We start from the raw sequence: 10,400 nt of genomic DNA, 5'->3' as shown, positions 1-10,400 counted from the left end.
GTATTCAAAGTTCTCATTTTATTTCCAGATGCAGTCAAGTTTTACAACCACTACCATAAAGCAGAGCATTACAAAAATTACATTTGCATGCCATAGAGATGAAACTAGAAATTGGAAATTGTCTTTTTCAAAGCGGGGGTAATAGACATTTGAACCCAGGGATCTCTGCTTTTAAGTCTGCTTGAACCCAGGGATCTTTGCTTTTAAGTCTGCTAAGCCTACCTTTCTGCTGGCCTTATTTTTCACCACTCCCATCTCTCAGGGAGCCAGTTAGACAGGTATGGCTGCCCTTAAAAATCAACTCCTGGGCAGTGAAATGGCCCAGTGAGTAGAGGTGCTTGCCCCTGCACTTGACAATGGGTTTGGTCCCAAGGACCATGCCTATAAGTTGTCCTCTGACCTGAACAAGTACACTGTGGTAGGCACATGTGGCCCATTCACCCCACACAAACTAAATATGAAAGTAATTTGTAAAAAAACATTCACACCTAATACTTTACTGCATTTATTTATTTCCTCGGCCACCTCCTTTCTGAAGTAATAGATATTAAGTATCAAACCCTTATTGCCTTTTTGCTATGAAGATATACCATGACCAAGGCAATTGTTATAAAAAGGAAGCATTTCATTGTGGGCTAGCTTACAGTTCCATCGATCATAGCAGAGAGCATGGCAGCAGGCAGGCATGATCCTGGAGGAGTAGCTGAGAGCTACATCCTTATCTATAAGCAGAAAGGGATTCTGGGCTTGGCATAGGCTTTTGAAACCTCAAAGCTCACCACCAGTGAAATACTCCCTCTAATAAGGCCACACCTCCTAATCCTTTCAAATAGTGCCACTTCCCATGGCTAATCATTTAAATATATGAGCCTATGAGGGCCATTCTTTTTTTTTTTTTTTTTTTAGAAAGAGAAAGGACCCTTTATTTTTGGGTAGTCAGTTTAGGAATAAGGTCAGCTGGGTTCGCACTTTGCCTTCAGATCTAGAAGATTTTCACCATTACATTGGATAAGGGCCATTCTTATTCAAACCACCACATTCCACTCCCTGGTCCCCATAATCTTATAGCTATATCATAATGTAAAAAGACATTAATTTCAATTTCAAAAGTCCCCAGAGTTTATCATGTTTAAAAATCCAAAGTTCAAAGTCTCTTCTGAGACTCAAGGCAATCTCTTCTCTGTAATCCCTATAAATACAAAATCAAAAGCAGATCACATACTTCCAACACACAGTGGCACAAAATATACATTACCATTCCAAAAGGGAGGAAAGGGGCATAATGAGAAAATACTAGACCAAAGCAAAACCAAAAACTAGTAGGACAAACTCCAAATGCTGTATCTCTATGTCTGATGGCAAAACACTCTTCAGATCTCCAAGTCTTTTCAGCTTTGTTGACTATAACATAATTCCCTCTTTTCAGCTAGTTCCAAAACCCAGTCTGCAACTTTTCTTGACAGGTATCCCATAACTCTGGCATCTCTAACATATTGGGGCCCTTTCAAAGCTTCTTATAGAGTAACCTTCCTGGATCTCAGTGCAGGTATACCCTGACACAAACCTGATCATGGTAGCTTCCGTTAGATGTGGAGGGAGATTCCATAATCTCTTCCTTGTATTCCATGACTCTAATATCAAAAGCATATATTCAAAACTGCCAAGTTCTGCAGTTAACTGGGGCTGGAATATACCCCCTTCCAATTACATTCACAACACCTTTGTGTTGCTGATGGTTCCCTTTTGCTGCTTAAGATTCTTTTTAATTCCTTTTTTTCCCCAAAGATTTATTTATTATGTATAAGTACACTGTAGCTGTCCTTAGACACACATCAGATTGCATTTATAGATGGTTTTGAGCCACCATATGGTTGCTGGGATTTGAACTCAGGATCTCTGGAAGAGCAGTCAGTGCTCTCAACCACTGAGCCATCTCTCCAGCCCCTCCTTTTAATTCCTTTTCACAAGTTAGAAGCTTAGCAGGTTGGGGTCTTGCCCTCAAATCACGACTCCATTTATCCCATTTAGCATCAGGCTTTTAAAAAAAAAATTTTTTTTTTTTATTGCTTTGAGCACTGCACTGAGCTCCATTATACTCCCTGGTACTCCTTTTCTCTTCACACTACACATTTGTAGTTCCCTTTGTCCAGCTTGCTCCTTTTCATTATAGATATGCCTAGGACTGACTACTAATGACCACATGACAGATAGAGCTGAAATCTCTTCCTGCCAATGCCAGCTATTAGTACAAAACTCTTCATTTTAGCCTCAGGCAAAAAGCAGCCACATTCTTTGCTGAAATATCACATGAATAGTCTCTAGGACAGCTACTAAGAGTCTTCCCCTTTGAAACTTCTTGAGCCAGGCCATAATAATTTACATTGCTCTTAGCTCCACTGTCATCCATGCACTTACTAGAATGGCCCATTAAGCCCTGCTTTAAGGGGTTGGGGATTTAGCTCAATGGTAGAGCACTTGCCTAGGAAGCGCAAGGCCCTGGGTTCGGTCCCCAGCTCCGAAAAAAAGAAAAAAAAAAAAAAAGCCCTGCTTTAAGTATTCAATTGCTTTCCTAATCCAAAGTTTGTTAAGTTTGCCATGGCAATATCCCACTCCGGGTACCATCCTCTATCTTAGTCACTGTTCTATTGCTGTGAAGAGACACCATGAACAAGGCAACTCTCAGAAAGCATTCAGTTAGGAAATTGATTGCAGTTTCAGAGACTTAATTAAATTATCATAATGGCAGAAAACATGGTGGCAAGCTACACTCTGATCTGTAAGCAGAAAGTGTATGGGCTTGACATGGCTTTGAAAACCTGAAAGCCCACCCCCAGTAACATACTTCCTCTAACAAGATCATAACTTCTAATCCTTTTAATCCTTTCAAATAGTGTCATTCCCTAGTGACTAAGCATTTAAATCTGTGAGCCTATAAAGGCCGTTCTTATTCAAACCATCATACTATCTTTCTTCTAACAGAATAACTTCTGAATTCCTTTCCTTAGTTTGGCATTAAAGGACTTGTGCTAGTTTCAGACTATTCCCCTATTCCTAAGTATACCCTTCCTCCATTCCTATAGTTAAGCCTAATCTAGTTCTACGGCACTCATGTTTTGCTCCATTACACCATTTTTTTTTAATTTACTTATTTATGTATATGAGTATACTATAGCTGTTGTCAGACACACCAGATCCCATTACAGATGGTTGTGAGCCACCATGTGGTTGCTGGGGATTGAACTCAAGACCTCTGGAAGAGCAGTTGGAGCTCTTAACTGCTGAGCCATCTCTCCAGCTCCATTACACCATGTTCTATATCGGTGGTTCTCCACTCTCCTAAATCTGTGTGTGACCCTTTGATAAAGTTGCTCATGTTGTGGTGACTCCCAACCATAAAATTATTTTTGTTGCTACTTCCTAATTACAATTTTGCTACTGTTATGAATCATAATGTAAATATCTGTTTTCTAATGGTCATAGGGTGACCCCTGTGAAAGGGTTGTTCAGTGCACACCCCCCAAGTTGCAGCCCACAGATTGAGAACCACTGCTCTATGATTAAAATTCAGTAGTCTTTGTCCATTTTGGCAAAGAAGTTAGTGAATTAATATAAAAATGATTATGCAAGGAGTTTACATATAATTATTTTCAAAGGGTTCACAGTACACACACACACACACACACACACACACACACACACACAAAATATGCCAATCTAACACTTAGGAGATGGAGGCTGGGAGATTTCTGTGAGTTTGAGACATAGAAAGTTCCAAGACAGCTAGAGCTACATAGTGAAACCTTGTTCAAAAAAAACCCCAAAAAACAAAAAAAAAAAAAACAAAAAAAAAAAAAACCAAACAACCCCAAAACCCAAAACAAAACAAAAAAAGAAAGAAAAGAAAGGACGGAAGGAGGAAAAAATGTGACAGTTATAAATTAAGGGCAGAGAAGTGTTGTACCAATACTAAACTGGACAACCAAGAAGAAAATTCTGTAAGATTCTAAAAAAGGGGATATTAGGAGATAAATCTGTGGACCTCTATCCATTATGGAACAGTGTTTTGAGGTTTGACTATACAGGCAAAGAAATATATCTGAACTGTGCTGTTTTGTTTAAAGCTAATAACTTTTCAATGATGAGTGGGTGGTTTTAGGGAAATTAACCACAACCACAAATGCTTTCACCTCAGTTTCTTACACAGCTGTTTTTTTCACCCCATAGTTTAGGATTCAACTGTGGCAGATGTCTTTGAAGAAGCTTCACGCAGCTTTACAGACATAGTTCAGTGACTGCCTGGTATGCACTAGACCTTGGGATCAATTCCTAGAGCTTCAGGGGCTGGAGTGGATATTCCCTTTCTAAGTACTTTATTAATCCCCTTATTTGAACATCCTTATTTTCTAAAATGAATTTCATTCTTAGGTATTGTCTACTCATTGCATTAGCATGTAAACTCAATGACATTAGGAACCTTGCCTGTCATATCACTAAGAGTTTTAAAAAAACGACTGGTTTCTGGGTTGAAACAGGCAAAAATTTCTGTGCTAAATTAAAGACATAAATGACCCTTCTGAAGAGGACAGCTGATGCTTTTTAGGTTACTGTGATTTATAATATATTTCATTTAGGAAAAATAAAGTTGGAGAATGAATGATACTCATTACATGAAGCATTCCTGAAAGTTGATCAAGATTAACTGGCAGTGAGCTAAAGGAAATCTGCCTCAAGTTGTGTATAATTCCTTTCCTTGTCTCTCCAAAGTAGTAAAAGAGATCTGAATATAAATTACTGAAAATATCCAATTCCTTTCTCCATTTTCCCCATCTTTTAATTATCTGAGAATTTCATAGGAGAGTTCTGACCATACTCACTCCTTCCCCTAACTACTTCCAGATCACCCTTCTTTCCTGACCACCCAACTTTGTGTGTTCTCCCCCCCATTCAGTCTATGTATTTAAGGGTGTGTGGTCATCCACTGGAGTATGATCAACTTAACAGGGGCAACTCTTCAAAGGAAACAGAGTCTCCTTCCCAGCAGCTATCATCCGCCAGGAGCTCCTCAGCTAGGGGTGGGAGGGACTTCATGTCTACCTTCCTTCTTCATTCTGGTATTTGGTCTGGCTTGAGCTTGCACAGGGCTTGTGTATGTTCTAATGACTGCTGTGAGTTCATATGTGCAGCTGTCCTGTGTGTCTGGAAGCTACTGTTTATTTGCACTTATTCATACAGTTGGCTCTTATAGTCTTTCCATCCCCTCTTCCATAGGGATCCCTGAGTTTGGGGAGGAGGGAGGATGATCAGTATAGATATTCCATTTAGGGTTGAGCATTCTGCAGTGTCTTATTTTGTGCACCTCTTTGGCCATTTGTGGGTCTTGAAGTTAATCATTGTTTACTGCAAATGGAAGTTTCTCTGATAGAGATTGGGAGATGCACTAATCTGCATCTCTGTACTACCAAGTCTTTTATTTATTTATTAAAAAGGAGAGTTGCAGCTTAGTTTGGTGGTTCAGGTCTATAAGTACAGCACTTGGGAGGCTGAGGATAGAGGACTGCTGTAAGTTTTAAATCAGCCTGGGCTACATACCATATCTCAATAAAACCATTTACATATTGAAATATTTTATATATTTTATTTGCAACAATATAAATAGTTCATTTTATAACAATTGTAATCAAAATATGCTAAAACAATGCAGCTGAAGGACATTGTCTTAGAAAATAGAAACTACTGAATTGCAATAAAAATTTTAACTGCAATAATCTAATTATTTTATCAGGAGGAAAGTACATGTTATTCACACAGATTAGGAAGTTGGTCCTCACTCTTCACAATGTGTGTCCTAGAGACAGAACTCTTTGGTAGGCTTTGCCGCAGGCACTTCTACCTGCTGAGCCATCTTATGGGCCCTGAAGAATGCTTTTGTGTAAAGGAAAGACATCTGTTGCTGCTAAGGTTGAATTCAAGGCCTCAAATATAAGGTGCTTGGATTTCCATCACGGGAGACATTCTATTACAGACTCAAATTCCTTACTCATTGGTCCTTTCAGATTTTTTATTCTTACATTTTTGTTTTGTTTCAGTAGTGTTCTTTATTGATTTTAGAATCAAAGTAAAATTTCAGATATATTTCTTCTTTGGATATAAAGTTAATGAAAGACCACTGAAATAAAATTTTAAGACAATAGATATAAGTTTTTTAACCCATTTTTTCTATACAATGAAACTAATACTTCTTGTAGGCTGTGAATATGGCTCAGTAGTAGAGTACTTTGTTACATAATCAGATGATTTGGGGCCTGTGGGATGACTCAGTGGGTAAAGGTGTTTGCTATCAAGCCTGACAAGTTGTGTGTGTGCCCACACCCACACCCATACACACGTGCACACAAAAATAAAATGTGATAAATTTTGTAAAGATGATTTGCCATGGTTAGGTGGGATTCATTCCAGAGATGCAAATTTCTTTCAATGTCTAGATATCGATAAATGTAATATATCACATTAACAAAATAAAGTAAAACACTATATGATCACTTTAATAGACACAGTAAAGGGATTTGAAAAAAATTTTCGTTCTTCCCTAAAACCCTTAGCAAATTTGGTATAGAAGCAGGGCACCTCAGCATAATAAAACCACTTCCAGGACAACCTACAGTTAACATCATACTCAACAGAAAAACAATGAAAGGTTTTATTTTAATAGCTGCATTGTAATAGAAGCTGGAACCAAAGTAATTGCATAAATGGCAGGAATCAGAAAAAAGAAATTACATGTTCATAGACTGGAAAAATACTGTTAAAATGTCCACTCTACATAGATTAATCTATAGAATTAATGCAATCCTATCAACATATCAATGACATTCTTTATAAAAATAGAAAAAAATTCTAAAATTCATGTGGAAATAGAAAAGACCCTGATTAGCCAACCCATACTACAGGACTTCAAAGCTATTTTTACCAAAGCATCATGCTACCAGCATAGATAGTAGACACACCAATGGGACAGAACAGGAAACCTAGAAATAAATTTGTACATTGATAGCCAACTGATTTTCCAAAACGTTGCCAAGAACACCCATAAATGTAGAGATAGTCTTTTCAATAAACAAGTGTTGGGAAAACAATATCTATATGATATATTTATGAATGCCCTCATTTCATAATCATATATAGAAATCAACTAAAAATGAATTAAAGACTTATAAATATAAGTCCAGGAATGATAAAGCTACCAGCAGAAAAATATATGCTTCATAGCATTCTTCTGGGAATGATTTCTTTGGATGCAGTCCCCAGAGCATAGGCAATCAAAACAAGACAGATAGGATTATACCAAATTTAAACAGCATAGCCAAGAAAACAATGAACAGAATGAAGGACGTGCAGGGTGGAAGAATTTATTTATAAGCTATGCATCTGCTAAGAGGTTTATGTCCAAAATATACAAAGAATGCAACCCCCAAAGCTAGGAAGCAAATAATCTGAAAACCAGATAAAGAACCTGAACAGACATATTGAAAGACACAGACCACTAGTAGGTAATATTTTAAAACTGTTTATGCAGGAGATGTAAAATAAAATGAGATATATTGCCCTATACTAGAATATCCATCACAATTGTTAGAGGGACTATAGAAAAAAGTGTACTTTTGTATTCTTTGTGGGAATGAAGCTCGGTTTGGTTATTGGGAAAAACAATACGGTGATTCCACAAACACCAGACATAATTCAGCAGTTCCAATACTGGATATATATGCAAAGGAAATATACTCTATCAGAAAATAGCTATATTTCCACATTTATTGCAGCATTATTTGGAATAGCCAAGGCGTGAAGTCAACCTAAGTACCAACTAATAGATAAATGGAAAAAGAAAAATATCCTTTCTTTCCCCATTTATAATTGTTCCCTGCCTCTAGCCTGTTGTTTTATCCCATTTTATGTTGGCCTCACCAACACACACTCAAGTAAGTTAATTCCTTATATATTCTCTGTATGTCTGTCTGTCTGTGTCTCTGTCTGTCTGTGTCTCTGTCTGTGTCTGTGTCTGTGTCTGTGTCTCTCTCTCTCTCTCTCTTACTTTCTTACCTACACATATACACATACATACATACATACATACATACATACATACATACATACTCTTGGTTCTAGTACCCAGGAGAACTCTAATACAGTTGTCTGGAAGACTATTCTGATATGTTATCTTTCAGGAACTGGAATTAATCATATTCTCTCAATTTCTTTGGAACACTGATAATTTAAAGCTGTTCATTAGAAAAGATTGCCTATCTGGACATGGTTATTCATGCTGGCAATCTCAACACTTGGGAGCTAACAAACGCAGATCAAGAATTCAAAGCTAGTCTGGAATACACAGAAGTTCAAAGCCAGCCTGGAACACATCAGACCTTGTCTGGGGAAAGAAAATATGTGATACATATAAACAATGGGATTTTATTCAGCCACAGAGAAAAGTGTAGCTATGAACTTTTCAGGCAAGAAGATGGAACTGGAAAATACATTAAGTAAGGTGACCCTGGCTCAGAATAACAAATAATGCATGCACGCTTTCTCTCATGCAGATCCTAGGCTTTGAGATTTATGTATCTGTTCATGTAGTAGGAAGTATATGTAGAGGACAAGATGCTGGAAGGAAGCCATGAAAGGGGGGGGGGAAGCTGTAAGGAAGAGGTGTAATAGAACAGATGTCCCATGAAAGTAGATGGGGTGAATACTGGAAATTTTAAGTAAGGAGATAGGGGAGAGGAGGTTCAACCAATACTAAGAAGGAAACCCATAATTCATAAATTAAAAGTGTGTGTGTGTGTGTGTGTGTGTGTGTGTGTGTGTGTGTGAGAGAGAGAGAGAGAGAGAGAGAGAGAGTGTGTGTGTGTGTGTGTGTGTGTGTGTGAGAGAGAGAGAGAGAGAGAGAGAGAGAGAGAGAGAGAGAGAGAGAGAGCCAGAGCCAGAGCCAGAGCCAGAGCCAGAGCCAGAGCCAGAGCCAGAGCCAGAGCCAGAGCCAGAGCCAGAGCCAGAGCCAGAGCCAGAGCCAGCCAAGCCTGGTAACATAGCTTTTAATCTCAGTCTTTGGGAGGAAGAGGCAGCCAGATCTCTGTGAGTATGAAACCAACCTGGTCTATATAGTGAGTTTCAGGACAGCCAGGGATATGAAGCCAGAATCTGTCTCAAGACAAATAAAACAAACAATAATAAATAAATAAACAAAATAAATAAATAACAAACAAAACAAATAATAATAAAAAGTTTGAATGGAGGTACTCCATGGATGGATAAAGCCGCTGCCAAAAGCCACAGGTAAAAATGAAATGGAACATCTGGTTATAGATATTTTTAAAGTGTAAGTACAGCTTGGTAAGACTTTTAAGCACTCAGTCACTAGGGCAGTAGTTCTTAACCTATGGGTCACAATCCCTTTGTGTATCAAACTACCTCTCACAGGAGTTGCCTAAGACCACCAGAAAACACAGATATTACATTATGATTCATAACAGTTGCAAAATTACAATTATGAAGTAGCAATGACATAATTTATGGCTAGGGGTCACCACATGAAGAAGCATATTAAAGGGTCACAGCATTAGTCAGGTTGAGAACGACTGCTCTAGGAATGGGTTTATAATGCTGTATCACAGTACAATTCTTGCTCAACCAACTTGTTTGAAAACTTACTCAATTTTTTTTCTTTTTTTTTTTTTGGAGCTGGGGACTGAACCCAGGGCCTTGCACTTGCTAGGCAAGCGCTCTACCACTGAGCTAAATCCCCAACCCCCTCGATTTTTTTTATATTGTATACTGATAATGTTACACACATGTGTGTGTGCGCGCGCACACACACACACACACACACACACACACACACACACACACACACACACACAAACACCATTTCCAGAGATTTGCTTTAATGAATACACATGCATATAATTTTGTAAAGCCTTTTGCATTTCTCTGATAAAAAGAAACATCAAGAATATGTATCACATATATTAAGCTTATAAGAATAGTTACAAATGAGAATGCATCAAACCATGCAGCACTGTTTTTCTGAGTTCTGTACTTCCCTGCAAGCAGAGCTCAGTATCCATGAGAGGAGACTGTAAGGGGAATTAGAATTATCCAAGTCTACAAATGATTAAACTAAAGCATGACATCTGTTTAAGGTCTTGCCCTTAAAGTTGCACAAGACAAAGAGTCCCTCCCTGACCAGTACCTTCTCTTTGAAAGTCATTTGTTCCATTTCTTGTAAGCTAGGAATTTCAGACTTTGATTCTGATCCGTGTTCAGGCAGTGACTCAGAGCTGTGCTTGCTGTATGGTTAGATACTCTATATTTTCAGTAATTTTGTCACTAATTGAAACATAACATCA

Source organism: Rattus rattus, chromosome 2, assembly GCF_011064425.1.
Source record: "Rattus rattus isolate New Zealand chromosome 2, Rrattus_CSIRO_v1, whole genome shotgun sequence".
NCBI lineage: Eukaryota > Metazoa > Chordata > Mammalia > Rodentia > Muridae > Rattus > Rattus rattus.
This window is presented reverse-complemented; position numbering follows the sequence as displayed.